Source organism: Oncorhynchus keta, chromosome 14, assembly GCF_023373465.1.
Source record: "Oncorhynchus keta strain PuntledgeMale-10-30-2019 chromosome 14, Oket_V2, whole genome shotgun sequence".
In the NCBI taxonomy this organism is placed as follows: Eukaryota; Metazoa; Chordata; class Actinopteri; order Salmoniformes; family Salmonidae; genus Oncorhynchus; species Oncorhynchus keta.
In genome coordinates this window covers 52,362,090-52,368,992 of record NC_068434.1, presented here as the reverse complement: position 1 = coordinate 52,368,992, position 6,903 = coordinate 52,362,090, and positions in this window count along the sequence as shown.

Below are 6,903 nucleotides of genomic sequence, written 5' to 3'. Positions count from 1 at the left end.
AATGATGCCTTCTAATTGCTGTCGCTGTACTCATAATATACAGGAGAGCGATCGACTTACGGCGAGGATAGCTGTGCTGCAGGCCCAGCTTCAGACGCAATCATTAGGCAAGGGTAATTTCAGTGTAGGAAAGGATAAAATAGCGTCTGTGCCACCAGTAAGTACAGATAATAGTATAAATCCCCTCGCACAGTCCCCTCGCCCGGACAACTTTCTCATGGCTTCTGGAGGGAAATGCTGTAAGGAATGCTCAACCGGTGTTGCTCATTCAGCTGACAGAAACTTTAAACCGTTTCTCCCCATTAAGCAGCAAGTCAGAGTCTGAGCCTTCTCTGGTCTCTACTCCTCCCATTACGGGGTCTGAGACGCCGAAGCCTCCCACCATTAGCTCTGACAAATTGAAAACCCTAGTCATTGTTATCCACTTCGGCACCAACGATGTTAGGATGAAACAGTTCAATTGTCTCTGGCCCCTCCCAGTTAGGGGGAGTGATGAGCTCTACAGCAGAGTCTGTTTTCTACCCCTCCCAAAATATAGAATTTGTAGATAATTGGCCCTCTTTCTGGGACTCACCTACAAACAGGACCAAGCCTGGCTTGTTGAGGAGTGATGGACTCCATCCTAGCTGGAGGGGTGCTCTCATCTTATCTACGAACATATACAGGGCTCTAACTCTCCTAGCTCCAACATGAGAAAGGGTGCAGGCCCGGCTGTTAGCCAGCCTGCCAGCTTAGTGGAGTTTGCCACTAGCACAGTCAGTGTAGTGAGCTCAGCTATCCCCATTGAGACCGTGTCTGTGCCTCGGCCTAGGTTGGGCAAAACTAAACATGGCGGTGTTCGCCTTAGCAATCTCACTGGAATAAATAAAGACCTCCTCCATTCTTGCCATTATTGAAAGAGATTGTGATACCTCACATCTCAACATAGGGCTACTTAATGTTAGATCCCTCACTTCCAAGGCAGTTACAGTCAATGAACTAATCACTGATCATAATCTTGATGTGATTGGCCTGACTGAAACATGGCTTAAGCCTGATGAATTGACTGTGTTAAATGAGGCAACACCTCCTGGTTACACTAGTGACCATATCCCCCAACTGTTTACAGGCCTCCTGGGGCATATACAGCGTTCCTCACTGAGTTCCCTGAATTATTTTCGGACCTTGTAGTAGTCATGGCAGATAATATTCTAATTTTTGGTGACTTTAATAATCACGTGGAAAAGTCCACAAACCCACTCCAGAAGGCTTTCAGAGCCATCATCGACTCAGCGGGTTTTGTCCAACATGCCTCCGGACCTACTCACTGCCACAGTTATACTCTGGACCTAGTTTTGTCCCGTGGAATAAATGTTGTGGATCTTAATGTGTTTCCTCATAATCCTGGACTATCGGTCCACCATTTTATTACGTTTGCAATCGCAACAAATAATCTGCTCAGACCCCAACCAAGGATCATCAAAAGCCGTGCTATAAATTCTCGGACAACCAAAAGATTCCTAGATGCCCTTCCAGACTCCCTCCGCCTACCCAAGGATGTCAGAGTACAAAAATCAGTTAACCACCTAACTGAGGAACTCAATTTAACCTTGCGCAATATCCTAGATGCAGTGGCACCCCTAAAATCAAAAAAACATTTGTCATAAGAAACTAGCTCCCTGGTATACAGAAAATACCCGAGCTCTGAAGCAAGCTTCCAGAAAATTAGAACGGAAATGGCACCACACCAAACTGGAAGTCTTCCAACTGGCTTGGAAAGACAGTACCGTGCAGTATCGAAGAGCCCTCACTGCTGCTCGATCATCCTATTTTTCCAACTTAATTGAGGAAAATAAGAACAATCCAAAATGTATTTTTGATACTGTCGCAACGCTAACTAAAAAGCAGCATTCCCCAAGAGAGGAAGTGATCAATTCCTGAACTTCTTTGAGGAAAACATCATGATCATTAGAAAGCAAATCACAGACTCCTCTTTAAATCTGCGTATTCCTCCAAAGCTCAGTTGTCCTGAGTCTGCACAACTCTGCCAGGACCTAGGATCAAGGGAGACACTCAAGTGTTTTAGTGCCATATCTCTTGACACAATGATGAAAATAATCATGGCCTCTAAAACTTCAAGCTGCATACTGGACCCTATTCCAACTACACTATTGAAAGTGCTGCTTCCTGTCCTTGGCCATCCTATGTTGAACATAATAAACGGCTCGCTATCCGCCGGATGTATACCAAACTCACTAAAAGTGGCAGTAATAAAGCCTCCCTTGAAAAACCAAACCTTGACCTAGAAAATATAAAAAAACTATCGGCCTATATCAAATCTCCCATTCCCCTAAAAAATGTTTGAAAAAGCTGTTGCGCAGCAACTCACTGCCTTCCTGAAGACAAACAATGTATACGAAATGCTTTAGTCTGGTTTTAGACCCCATCATTGTACTGAGACTACACTTGTGAAGGTGGTAAAGTACCTTTTAATGATGTCAGACCGAGGCTCTGCATCTGTCCTCATGCTCTTAGACCTTAGTGCTGTTTTTGATACCGTCAATCCCCACATTCATTTGGACAGTTTGGAAACCCAAATTGGTCTACACAGACAAGTTCTGGCTTGATTTAGATCTTATCTGTCGGAAAGATATCAGTTTGTCTCTGTGGATGGTTTGTCCTCTGACAAATCAACTGTAAATTTCGATGTTCCTCAAGGTTCCGTTTTAGGACCACTATTGTTTTCACTATATATTTTACCTCTTGGTGATGTCATTCGGAAACATAATGTTGGGAGACAGGGAGACCCCTGCCGTCTCAGCCTCCAGTATTTATGCTGCAATAGTTTGTGTCGGGGTGCTGGCCTTCGAGGCAGAGTTCCTCTGTCCAATGTCTGTGTTCTTTTGCCCATCTTAATCTTATCTTTTTTTTGTCCAGTCTGAGATATGGCTTTTCTTTGCATCTCTGCCTAGAAGGCTAGCCTCTTCACTGTTGACGTTGAGACTGTTTTTTTTTGCGGGTACTATTTAATGAAGCTGCCAGTTGAGGACTTGTGAAGCGTCTGTTTCTCAAACTAGACACTCTAATGTACTTGTCCTCTTGCTCAGTTGTGCACCGGGGCCTCCCACTCCTCTTTCTATTCTGCTCTTCCTCCCGGGGAAGGACTGCCCGTTCCATGATCTCGCCATCACGGTTGACAACTCCATTGTGTCCTCCTCCCAGAGCGCTAAGAACCTTGGCGTGATCCTGGAACACCCTGTCGTTCTCAACTAACATCAAGGCGGTGGCCCGTTCCTGTAGGTTCATGCTCTACAACATCCGCAGAGTACGACCCTGCCTCACACAGGAAGCGGCGCAGGTCCTAATCCAGGCACTTGTCATCTCCCGTCTGGATTACTGCAACTCGCTGTTGGCTGGGCTCCCTGCCTGTGCCATTAAACCCCTACAACTCATCTAGAACGCCGCAGCCCGTCTGGTGTTCAACCTTCCCAAGTTCTCTCACGTCACCCCACTCCTCCGCTCTCTCCACTGGCTTCCAGTTGAAGCTTGCATCCGCTACAAGACCATGGTGCTTGCCTACGGAGCTGTGAGGGGAACGGCACCTCAGTACCTCCCGGCTCTGATCAGGCCCTACACCCAAACAAGGGCACTGCGCACATCCACCTCTGGCCTGCTCGCCTCCCTACCACTGAGGAAGTACAGTTCCCGCTCAGCCCAGTCAAAACTGTTCGCTGCTCTGGCCCCCCAATGGTGGAACAAACTCCTTCACGACGCCAGGACAGCGGAGTCAATCACCACCTTCCGGAGACACCTGAAACCCCACCTCTTTAAGGAATACCTAGGATAGGATAAAGTAATCCTTCTCACCCCCCTTAAAAGATTTAGATGCACTATTGTAAAGTGGCTGTTCCACTGGATGTCATAAGGTGAATGCACCAATTTGTAAGTCGCTCTGGATAAGAGCGTCTGCTAAATGACTTAAATGTAAATGTAAATGTGGTTAGGGCCAGTTTGCGCTGTTCTGTGAAGGGAGTAGTACACAGTGTTGTATGAGATGTTCATGGAATAGCCTTCATTTCTCAGAACAAGAATAGACTGACGAGTTTCAGAAGAAAGTGCTTTGTTTCTGGCCATTTTGAGCCTGTAATCGAACCCACAAATGCTGATGCTCCAGATACTCAACTAGTCTAAACAAGGCCAGTTTTATTGCTTCTTTAATCAGAACCACAGTTTTCAGCTGTGCTAACAATTGCAAAAGAGTTTTCTAATGATCAATTAGCTAATCCAAGTTTATCATTTCAAAAGGCTAACACAACGTGCCATTGGATGGTTGCTGATGGTTGCTGATAATTGGCCCCTGTACGGCTATGTAGATGTTCCATTAAAAATCAACTGTTTCCAGCTACAATAGTCATTTACAACATTAACTATGTCTACACTGTATTTCTGATCAATTTGATGTTATTTCAATGGACAAAAAATGTGCTTTTCTTTGAAAAACAATGACATTTCTAAGTGGCCATAGACTTTTGAACGGTCGTGTAAATATCAAACCACTGTCAGAAAATCCTTAGTATTTCACAAGTTTAACTTGTAGCAAATATAGAATACATTCAGAACAAAATGCTGATAACAGTGTACAAATCCATCTAATTAGCTACAGTTGAAACCGGTTTATAAATTATAGCGTACATCAGCTGACTAACTGGAGCTGGCTAGCAACTGCTACAGCATCAAATTGTATTTGACACATGCGCCAAACACAACAGGTGTAGTAGACCTTACAGTGAGGCGGCAGGTAGCCTAGTGGTTAGAGCGTTGGGCCAGTAACCAAAAGTTTGCTGGATTGAATCCCTGAGCTGACAACGTAAAAATCTGTCATTTTGTCCCTGAACAAGGCAGTTAACCCACTTTTCCCCGGTAGGCCGTCATTGTAAATAATAATTTGTTGTTAACTGACTTACCTAGTTAAATAAAAGGTACATTTTTTTTTAAAGTTCAATGCTTACTTACAAGCTCTTAACCAACAATTCAGTTTTAAGAAAAATAAGTGTTAAGTAAAAAAATAGAAATAACAGCTGTTCAGGAGTCTTATGGCTTGGGGGTAGAAGATGTTAAGAAGCCTAGACTTGACGCTCCGGTACTGCTTGCGATGTGGTAGCAGAGAGAACAGTCTATGACGAGGGTGACTGGAGTCTTTGACAATTTTTAGGGCCTTCCTCTGATGCTGCCTGGTTTAGAGGTCCTGGTAGCTTGCCCCATTCATGTAGTGGGCCATACGCACTACCCTCTTGTGGTCGGAGGCCGAGCAGTTGCCATACCAGGCAGTGATGCAACCAGTTCTCGATGGTGCAGTTGTGCAACTTGAGGATCTGAGGACCAGAGGGGGAATAGGCTTTGTCGTGCCCTCCTTTTATTTTATTGAACCTTTATTTAGGCAAGACAGTTAATCTACAGGATTGGTGGTTCCCCCTCGGGATGGTTGAGCTAACGTAGGCTAATGAGATTAGCATGAGGTTGTAAGTAACAAAAACATTTCCCAGGACATAGTCATACCTGATATTGGCAGAAAGCTTAAATTATTGTTAATCTAACTGCACTGTCCAATTTACAGTAGCTATTACAGTGAAATAATACCATGCCATTGTTTGAGGAGAGTGTACAGTTATGAACTTAAAGTTATTAATAAACCAATTACGCACATTTGGGCAGTCTTGATACAAAGTTTTGAACAGAAATGCAATGGTTTATTGGATCAGTCTAAATCTTTGCAAATACACTGCTGCCATCTAGCGACCAAAATCTAAATTGTACCTGGGCTGGAATAATACATTATGGCCCTTCTCTTGCATTTCAAAGATGATGGTTCGAAACAAAAACAAAATAAATGCATGTTTTTTTCTTTGTATTATCTTTTACCAGATCTAATGTGTTATATCACTCCTACAGTTCCACAAACTTCAAAGTGTTTCCTTTCAAATGGTATCAAGAATATGCATATCCTTGCTTCAGGTCCTAAGCTGCAAGCAATTTGATTTGGGTAAGTCAATTTAGGCGAAAATTGAAAAAAATTGTCCGATCCTTAAGAGGTTTTAAGAACAAATTCTTATTTACAATGACGTCCTACCCCGGACAACGCTGGGCCCATTGTGCGCAGCCCTATGGGACTCCCAATCACGTCCGAATGTGATACAGCCTGGATTTGAACCAGGGACTGTAGTGACACCTCTTGCACAGATGCAGTGCCTTAGACCACTGCGCCACTCATGAGCCTGCTCTTCACAACTGGCTTGGTGTGTTTGGACCATGATAGTTCATTGGTGATGTGGACATCAAGAAACTTGAAGCTCTCAACCATGCTCCACTACAGTCCCGTCGATGAGAATGGGTGCGTGTTCGGTGCTCCTTTTCCTGTAGTCCACAATCATCTCCTTTGGTCTTGGTCACGTTGAGGGAGCGGTTATCCTGGCACCACACGGCGATCAGGCCAACCACTGTTGTGTCATCGGCAAACTTTGGCATTTGTTATGTTAGCTTGAAAGCTTGTGATTTGTACTCGTCTGGAATGTTCAATGTCAATTAGCGAGCTAGTTTCTAACATAACAGCTTCCTAGTTATCCGTAGCAATCCGATTATGTTGACAATTGTGTAGGTAGTGTCTTATTGAACACGTTGAGAAGTAATTACCAACATTGTCAAAATCTATTTTGACTGCAGCTTTCTTCTTCGTTGGGAAAAAGACATGTAATTAAAAGAAACGGACAGGGACCAATGGCGATCATCAATGGGTGTAATTTGACATCAAGAAATGCCAATATCAGAAAACGCCCCAAATTGCGTTCTGCAATTACCCTCTTCTCGTTTAATGCCCTGTGCGTGTAATTCGGCTTCTTCACCACAAGGTGGCTGGTGTGTAATAAATGG